The 10,664-nt window shown below is 37.7% G+C and overlaps 1 pseudogene across 1 annotated transcript; it reads right to left on the bottom strand.

Annotated features, from left to right (window-relative positions):
- Nucleotides 1–9,828: 9,828 nt before the first annotated feature.
- Nucleotides 9,829–10,296, bottom strand: LOC116531594 (annotated as a pseudogene). The gene has a single exon (XR_004260486.1). The product of XR_004260486.1 is annotated as an ATP synthase subunit g, mitochondrial pseudogene (transcript).
- Nucleotides 10,297–10,664: the final 368 nt, after the last annotated feature.

Genomic DNA, 10,664 nt, shown 5'->3' with positions numbered 1-10,664 from the left:
CTCCTGGCTGGAGTCCAGTCAACACAAAACCAGCACACTAAATAAAGACACAACCAAGGAACCTCACAGAGTCTACGTCATTCCCCTGCTACTTCCACCAGAGCAGGTGTTGGTATGAATGGCCAAAAGACTTGAAGATGGATCACATCACAGGACTCTTTGCAGACACTCCCCAGTACCAGCCCAGAGCCTGGTAGCTCCACTGAGTGGCTAGACACAGAAGGGCAAAAGCAATCACTACAGTTTGGCTACCAGGAAGCCCCATTCCCAGGAGAAGGGGGAGAACACCACTTCAAAGGAGCACTCTGTGGGACAAAAGAATCTAAACAGGAGCCCCTGAATCCCAAACCTTCCCTCTGCAATAGTCTATCCAAATGAGAAGGAATCAGAAAAGAATCCTGGAAATATGAAAAAACAACATTCCTTAAAACTCCCAAAAGTTCATACCAGCTCTCTAGCAACAGATCCAAACCAAGATGAAATCTTTGAATTGCCAGGTAAATGTTAGAAATAAATTTTTGGTGCTGAAAAAGAAATAGCACTTGAACATAAATTTTCTCAGCAAGTCAACTTACTTCTATAGAACAGTGTGTCTTGCAGATGGAGCAATGGTGAGAGCATACCTGAACAAGGGCAGGGGAAGGGGGTCTTATCCCTGATGTAGGTAGCCCCTACTGCTGTGTCATTCCTCTTTTGGCTAGGGTTAGACCATACAGCCTAAGCTAATTCTGATTGACTATTTTAAAGAGAGCAGGGGTATGAGCCAGAGTAGTGGGGTGAGGAGTTTCGGTGTGAAAGATGGTTATGAAACAGGTGACTAAAGGTGATTCAGGTCAGAGCAGGTGACTGGGGTGACTCAGCTCAGAGCAGGTGACCAGGATGAGTCAGGACTCTAAATATGTGGGTTAGTAGGAGATGTGCAAGGGGGACCTGCAGTTTCGGGGAAAGGAATAAGTGCAGGTAACCAGGGGAACAGATGTGGACAACTGGTAGAACTGACAGGAAGCTTGTTTACCGAAAGTACAGACAAAGAGATGAGGAGGACTAGGAAGTTAAAGTTTAAAATGGATAACAAAGAATAAGGGAGCTGAACATACTGACGTACAGATTCTTTGAAGATAAACTTGGATTAACATAAAGAATTAACACTGTATTAACATAAAGAATTCAGAAAGTTGATTATTAAGCTAATCAAGAAGGCACCAGAGAAAGGTGAAGTCCAAGTTAAATAAATAAAAAACATGATATAGAATATGAAAGGAAAATTCTGTGAAATAGCATAAATGAAAAGCAATCACAATGTCTGGAAATCATGACACACTCGGAGAAAAGCAAAATGCACTGGAAAATCTCAGCAATAGAATTGAACAAGAAAGAACTTCAGAGATCAAAGACAAGGCTTTTGAATTAACCTGATCCATGAAAGACAAAGAATAAAGATTATTAAGAAATGAACAAAATCTCCAAGAAGTTTAGGGCTATGTTAAACATCCAAACCTAAGAATAACTCTAAAAGTTTGGACAACATATTTGAGGGAATAATTGAGGAAAACTTCCATGACTTTGCCAGATATCTAGACATTCAAATATAAGAAGCTTAAAGAACATTGGGGAAATTCATCACAAAAAGATCATCACTTAGGCACATAGTCATTAGGTTATCTAAAGTCAAGATGAAGGAAACAATCTTAAGATTTGTGAGGCAAAAGTATCAGCAAACCTATAAAGGAAAACCTATCAGATTAACAACAGATTTCTCAGCAGAAATACTACAAGCCAGAAGGGATTGAGGTCTTATTTCTAGCCTCCTTAAACAAAACAATGATCAGACAAGAGTTTTGTATTCAGTGAAACTAAGCTTCATGAATGAAGGAAAAATACAGTCTTTTCCAGACAAACTAATGCTGAGAGAATTTGTCACTACCAAGCCAGCACTACAAGAACTGCTAAAAAAGAGCTCTAACTCTTGCAACAAATCCTTGAAATACACCAATATTGAACATCCTTAAAGCATGCATCTCACATGACCTATGTAACAATAACACAATGAAAAAAACCCAAGGTACTCAGGCAACAAATAGCACAATGACTAGAATAGTACCTCATATCTCAATACTAACATCTAGTGTAAATGGCCTCAATGCTCCACTTAAAAGATACAGAATGGCAGAATGGATAAGAATTCACCCAGCTGGATCACGAGGTCAAGAGATCGATACCATCCTGGTCAACATGGTGAAACCCCGTCTCTACTAAAAATACAAAAAATTAGCTGGGCATGGTGGCGCATGCCTGTAATCCCAGCTTCTCGGGAGGCTGAGGCAGGAGAATTGCCTGAACCCGGGAGGCGGAGGTTGCGGTGAGCCGAGATAGCGCCATTGCACTCCAGCCTGGGTAACAAGAGCGAAACTCCATCTCAAAAAAAAAAAAAAAGAATTCACCCACCAAGTTTCTGCTGTCTTCAGGAGACTCGCCTAACACATATGGACTCACATAAACTTAAGATAAAGGGGCGGAAAGAGATATTCCATGCAAATGAACACCAAAAGTGAGCAGGAGTAGATATTCTTATATCAGACAAAGCAAACTTTAAAGCAACAGCAGTTAAAAAAGACAAAAAGGGACATTATATTAGTGATAAAAGGACTAGCCCAATAGGAAAATATCACAGTTCTAAATATATATCTACGTAACACTGGAGCTCCTAAATTTATAAAACAATTACTATTAAGATCTAAGAAATTAGATAGAAAGCAACACAATAATAGTGGGGGTCTTTAATACTCAACTGACAGCACTAGACTGGCCGTCAAGACAGAAAGTTTCAAAGAGAAAATGGACTTAAACTATACCTTACAACAAATGGACTTAACAGATATTTACAGAACATTCTACCCAACAACTACAGAATTTACATTCTATTCATCAGCACATGGAACATTATCCAATATAGACCAAGTGATAGGTTACAAAACAAGTCTCAGTAAATTTAAGAAAATCAAAATTATATCAAGTGCTCTCTCAGACCACAGTGGAATAAAATCGGAAATCAACCCCAAAGGGAACTCTCAAAATCATGCAGATACATGGAAATTAAATAACCTACTCCTGAATGATCACTGGGTCAACAATGAAATCAAGATGGAAATTAAAAAATTATTTGAACAATAATAGTAACACAACCTGCAAAACCTCTGTGGTAGAGCAAAAATGGTGCAAAGAGGAAAGTTCATAGTGTTAAATACCTACAATCAAAAAGTCTGAAAGAGTGCAAAAAGACAATGTAAGATCACATCTCATGGAATTAGAGAAACAAATACAAACCAAACCCAAAGCCAGCAGAAGAAAAGAAATAACTAAAATCATAGCAGAACTAAATGAAATGGAAACAAAAAAATACAAAAGGTAAATGAAACAAAAGCTGATTCCTCAAAAAGGTAAATAATATTGATAGACCATTAGTGAGATTAACCAAGAAATGAAGAGATCCAAATAGCTCAATTAGAACCAAAATGAGAGATATTAGAACCAATATTACAGAAATACAAAATATTATTCAAGGCTACCATGAACACCTTTACACATGTAAACCAGAAAACCTAGAGATGAATAGATTCCTGGAATTATTCAACCCTCCTAGATTAAACCAGGAAGAAACAGAGACTCTGAACAGACCAATAACAAGTAGCAGGATTGAAACAGTAATTTTAAAAATTGCCAACAACAGAAAAAGTTAAGGACCAGATGGATTCACAGCTGAATTCTATTAGACATTTAAAGAAGAATTGGTACCAATCTTACTGAAACTATTCCAAATGATAGAAAAAGAGGGAACCCTCCCCTAAATTATTCTATAAAGCCAGTATCACTGCAATAGCAAAACCAGGAAAAGACATAAGAAAAAAAGAAAACTACAGACCAATATCCCTGATGAACATAGGAGCAAAAATCTTCAACAAAATACTACTGAACTGAATCCAACAGCATATCAAAAAGATAATTCACCATGATCAGGTGGGTTTCATACTAGGGATGCAGGGATGGTTTAACACATGCAAGTCAATAAATGTAATGCCTTACATAAAGAGAATTAAAGACAAAAACCACATGATCGTCTCAATAGATGCAGAAAACACATTTGACGAAATCCAGCATCGCTTTATGATTAAAACCCTCAGCAAAATCAGCACAGAAGGGACATACTTCACATAGGCATAGAAGGGACATACCTCAATGTAATAAAAGCCATCTATGGCAAACTTACAGCCAACATTATACTAAATGGGGAAAAGTTGAAGACATTCCTCCTGAGAACTGGAACAAGACAAGGATGCCCACTTTCACCACTTCTATTCAACATAGTACTGGAAGTCCTAGCCAGAGGAATCAGACAAGAGAAAGAAATAAAGGGCATTCAAACTGGTAAAGAGGAAATCAAACTTTCACTGTTTGCTGATGATATGATTGTATACTTAGAAAACCCTAAAGCCTCATTCAAAAAGCTCCTAGAATTGGCAAATGAATTCAGCAAAGTTTCAGGATACAAAGTTAATGTACAGAAATCAGCAGCTCTGCTACACACCAACAGCGACCGAGTTGAAAATCAAATCAATAACTCAACCCCCTTCATGATAGCTGCAAAACAATAAAATAAAATACCTAGGAATATACCTAACCAAGGAGGTGAAAGACCTCTACAAGGAAAACTACAAACACTGCTGAAAGAACTCGTAGATGACACAAACAAATAAAAACACATGCCTTGGTGATGGATGGGTGGAAACAATATTGTGAAAGTGACCACACTGCCAAAAGTAATCTACAAACTCAATGCAATTCCCATCAAAATGCCACCATCGTTCTTCACAGAACTAGAAAAAGAATTCTAAAATCCATATGGAACTAAAAAGAGATTGCATAGTCAAAGCAAGACTAAGCGAAAAGGAAAAATCTGGAGACATCACATTACCGGACTTCAAACTATACTATAGCCACCAAAACAACATGGTACTGGTATAAAAATAGGCACATATACCAATGGAACAGAATAGAGAACCCAGAAATAAAGCCAAATACTTACAATCAACTGATTTTAAACAAAGCAAACAAAAACATAAAGTGGGGAAAGGACGCCCTGTTCAACCAATAGTGCTGACACAATTAGAAAACCACATGTAGGCCGGGCACGGTGGCTCACCCCTGTAATCCCAGCACTTTGGGAGGCCGAGGTGGGCAAATCACAAGGTCAGGAGATCAAGACCATCCTGGGGCCAACATGGTAAAACCTCATCTCTACAAAAAATACCAAAAAATTAGCTGGGCGTGGTGGTGCTCGCCTGTAGTCCCAGCCACTTGGGAAGCTCAGGCAGGAGAATTTGCTTGAATCCAGGAGGCAGAGATTGCAGTGATCCAAGATGGCACCACTGCACTACTGCCTGGGCAACAGGCAAGACTCCTTCTCAAAAAAAAAAAAAAAAAAAAGAAAGCCACATATAGAAAAGTGGAACTGGGTCCTCATCTCTTACCTTATATAAAAATCAACTTATCAAAGATGTAAAAATTTAAGACCTGAAACTATAAAGATTCTAGAACATCAGAAAAGCCTTTTTAGACGTTGGCTTCGGTGAAGACTTCATGACCAAGAACTCAAAAGCAAATACAACAACAGCAAAAATAGATGGGACTTAATGAAACTAAAAACTGTACAGCAAAAGAGATAATCAGCAGAATTAGCAGACAACCCACAGATCAGGAGAAAATCTTAACAGTCTATACATCTGACAACGAACTAATTCCAGAATCTACGAAGAACTCAAATCAGCAAAAAAAAAAAAAAAAAAAAAAAATTCCATTAAAATTGGGCCAAAGACATGAATATACAATTCTCAAAAGAAGATAAACAAATGGCCAACATGCATATGGAAAAATGCTCATCATCACTGATTATTGGGGAAATGTAAATCGAAATCATAATTAGATACTACCTCACTCCTGCAAGAATAGTCATAACTAAAAAAGAAAACAGATATTGGCATGGATGCAGTGAAAAGGGAACACTTTTACACTGTTTGTGGGAATGTAAACTAGTACAACCACTATGGAAGGCAGTGTGGCGATCCCTTAGAGAACTAAAAGTACATTCTACCATTTGATTCAGCAATCCCACTACCAGGTGTCTACCCAGAGGAAAATAAATCATTACAAGAAAAATATACTTGCATATAGATGTTTACAGCAGCACAACTTGCAGCTGCAAAAATATGGAACAGCCCAAATGCTCATCAATCAGCAAGTGGATAAAGAAAATGTATATATCTATATGCCATGGAATACTAAAAGAAATGAAATAATGGCATTTGCAGCAACCTCAATGGAATTGGAGAATATTATTCTAAATGAAATAACTCAGGAATGGAAAAAAATCATTGTTCTCATTCATATGTGGGAGCTAAGCTGTGAGAATGCAAAAGCATAAAAATGACGCATTGAACTTTGGGGACATGATGGAAAGGGTGGGGTGTGGCAAGGGATAAAAGACTACATATTGGTCACAATGCACAGTGCTTGGGTGATGCATGCACCAAAATCTCAGAAATCACTAAATAATAATCACCACCATACTATATATATACTATATATACCATATATGCTATATATATGATAGATATATGATATAGTGTATCTGTGCCGCTATAGTGTGTGTGTATATACACACACACACACACACACACACACACTATAGCAGCACAGATACACTATATATACATATATACACACATATATATGTATATATACACACATATATATACAGATATATATGTGTGTATATATACATGTTTATATATGTATGTGTATATATGTATATATATGTGTGTATATATGTATATATATATGTGTGTATATATATGTATATATAGTGTGTATATATACACACTATAGCAGCACATAAACTATATATACATATATATACACAGATATATGTATATATACATGTTTATATATGTATGTATATATGTGTGTGTATATACACACACACACACACACACACACACACACACACACTATAGCAGCACAACTTGCAGCTGTAAAAATATGGAACCAGCCCAAATGCTCAGCAATTTGCTGTTTAATTTTAAGTATAAAATATTTGAATGCCTGTAATCCCAGCACTTTGGGAGGCCGAGGTGGGTGGATCACGAGGTCAAGAGATTGAGACCATCCTGGTCAACACAGTGAAACACCGTCCCTACTAAAAATACAAAAAATCAGCTGGGCATGGTGGCGCGTGCCTGTAATCCCAGCTACTCAGGAGGCTGAGGCAGGAGAATTGCCTGAACCCAGGAGGCGGAGGTTGCGGTGAGCCGAGATCGCGCCATTGCACTCCAGCCTGGGCAACAAGAGCGAAACTCTGTCTCAAAAAAAAAAAAAAAAAAAAAAATTTGAATGTTTTCATTTAAATCAGAAATAGAGAATCAGATATTGCATATGATATACACATGATATAGTATGTATACTGTATATACAGAATATATAGTAGATAGTGTATATAGTATATATTATATATAATACACTAATATAAAATATATATTATACAAATATGCAACTAATATAAATCATTTTATATCCACAGTTAAGCAAAGAAGAAAGTATGCATCATCTTCAAAGTGCAAAAATGAAACAGGGGCACAAATCCAGAGTTGAGCCTTTGCAGATATACACTGCTTGACTACATTCTAGTCTTTCTTATAAACTAACTATATTCTCTCCTTTGAGTAATGTGAGAGGATGTTCAGATATTCTATAGTTTTTGAATGAGCATCTATTGCATACCAGGTGCTATTTTGTGTTATTGTATGTGTACCTGTTACAATAACCTTAGGGAACAAAGGGTGGTGCCCAGGCAGGGGGAACAGGTGGATTGTAGATCCCTGAATCAAATTCAGACACCACAAATGGCAATTTCTCAGTAGAACTGTCGAGAGGAATAAAATACATCCTAAAAGTAAACATTTTTTTCCTTGGTTTTGGATAAAGAAAAAGATTGTGGAATTGAAAGCAAGTCTTTTTGCACAAAATCATGTTACTCTTCCTATTGATGTCTTGAAAAAGAGCCTAATTTTTATTTCACAGAGAAAATAGTTAAACACAGTGGCTGGAGTTTTATCTGATGGATCACAGATTTCCTGGGGGATAGGAGTTCACGACCCCAGATGCCTTTATTTACATCACTTCCTCCCCAGCATAATATAAGTAGGATAATGCCTGGGAAATCCTTCAGGGACCCAGGCTGTCCAAAATTTCATAGGTAACTGCAAATTTTGAAACCTTAATGAAAATTACTGTTTAATTTTAAGTATAAAATATTTGAATGTTTGCATTTAAATCAGAAATAGAAAATCAGTTATTGCATTAGACTGCTAGCAGACTAAGTTCCCAACAAGCCTGGAGGTTGCACACTGTCTACCCGTACATTTGGAGCCCTCGGCAGTGGGGCAATGTTTCTGGGTCACACAACTCCCACTTGGACCCTTGTGCCGTCTGCTTTTCCTGGGCTGCTTCCCAGTAAGTGCCTCAACAGAAACGTTGTCTGTGTGCTGCAACCACTATTGGTTCCTTTTCCTCTCTTGACAGGTGTGAGAATGTCTCTATCCCTTCCAGAGTCCCATGGAGTCTTAGCTTTTTCCGCTCTTATAATGGAATACCACAGACTGGGTGGTATTTTATAAACAAAAGAGATTTGTTTGGTTCATGGTTCTGGAGGTTGGAAAGTTGAAGATTGAGGGGACACATATGGTGAGTGCCTTTTTGCTGTGTTATAACATGGCAGAAAGCATCACATGGTGACGATAGAGTGCATGAGAGGGTGACAGCATGCAAGACAGAGAGAAAATGAGGCTGAACTTAGCTTTTTACCAGGATCCCATTCCCTTGATAACTAAGCAACTTCCACAATAATGGCATTAATTTATATTTTGGAGGGCAAGAGTCTTCATGACCTAATCACCTCTTAAAGAGCCCACCTATTAACACCATCACAATAGCAAGGAAATTTGAACATGAGTTTTGTAGGGATAGTTAAACCACAGCACATGGCTTCTGAGACCCATCTAGGACTTTTGAATAAAGAGGTAGTTGTCAGGATTATTTTACAAAGGAAGAAAAAAATGCAAATGTTGAGTTACACTCTACTTAGTTCTAAATGAGCCCAGTAGCCTTTTCTGGGAGTTTTAAGTCAGTGATATTTAATACCTCGTATTATAATAAAACAAAGGAATTATCTGAAAGAATAGCAGAGAAAAGACAGGAGAAATGGGGGTGGGTGGCAAAGCACCTGCTGCAATACAAGAAATGGGCTTGACATATCTGGGACCTAAGAAAGTGTCTTGGCTTCCTTGGCACCTCACTCAGGGTTGCTCTTTCAGAACTTCTCTCTCCTCACCAGGTCAGAGTCTGGAAAATATTCTGTCACTTTATTTGTCCCTTACATGACTGATTCTCACTTACTTTTCCTTTGTCTGGGAAAAAAATTGAAATTCTAAGAACTGGAGCAAGGACTCTTCAAGGGAGAAGGGCACTGACACACAGATTTTTATTTAAAAATAGAAAAGAAAACTATGAAGTCAGTGTTTTTCAATTTTCTTTTCATCGTTCTATTTTTTTGTCCCACACAAGAGCCATGTTAGACAGTTTCTTCCTTGTCACTCTTTCCTCATAAGATGTTTTAATACCACAGGTATTCCGTACATCTGTTTAAGTTCAATGGCCCAATAAACCATTGTAATATCTACATTTTTGATCACCCCCCTAGATATAATTTTTTTTTTTTTTATTTTTAACACATCTTATTTTATTCAGATAGCAGTCTGATCACACGTGGTCCAACAACACTCAAATAATAAATCAAATATAACCAGATGTTAAAGATTGGTCTTCAAACATCATAGCCAATGATGCCACGCTTGCCTATGATCTCTCCGACATAAAACCACATCAACACCTCAGTGGCCACCAAACCATTCAGCACAGCTTCCTTAACTGTGAGTTGTTTGAAGCTACCAGTCTGAGCACTATTGACTATTTCTTTCAGGCTCTGAATAGCTCTAGGGATCTCAGCAGGGGTGGGAGGAATCAGCTCAACCTTGGCGTAGTACCAAAATGTGGCCAACTGAGGCTTCGAATAAGTCACAGCAGCGTTCACCAGCACCGGGGTCTTCTCCACAAGGTTACGGATAAATTGGGCCATGGTTCTGGGATGGAAAGTCCGTCGCCCCGAACGGCCAGCTGAATGTGATATAATTTTTTATCCCATGAGGACATATTGCCCTACAAAGATTGAATGAATTAAGTGAATATCTCTGCTTTCAGTATGTCATTATTAACGTTCAATAGTAAAGAGAACACTCAATTTATAGTCACTCAGTTGATAGAACACCCAATTTACAATCCTGTGGAGGATTAGAGCACCAACTTTATCCTGTACTCTGTTATTTTAGAAACATCATTCAATTTCCTTGAATGTCAATTTTCTTACATATAAAATAGGGTTAACCATAAGATAATAAGCAAATAAACAAACAGAACAGAAGATATCTTATTTGCCTCCATCACAGAGTTGTCCTTGAGGGTGACTTGTCCTGAGATAAGTCACCTTATGAAGTCCCAAC

The sequence above is a fragment of the Sapajus apella genome, unplaced genomic scaffold (assembly GCF_009761245.1).
Source record: "Sapajus apella isolate SASKATOON/1434 unplaced genomic scaffold, GSC_monkey_1.0 scaffold3, whole genome shotgun sequence".
NCBI classification, from domain to species: Eukaryota; Metazoa; Chordata; class Mammalia; order Primates; family Cebidae; genus Sapajus; species Sapajus apella.
This window is presented reverse-complemented; position numbering and strand designations above follow the sequence as displayed.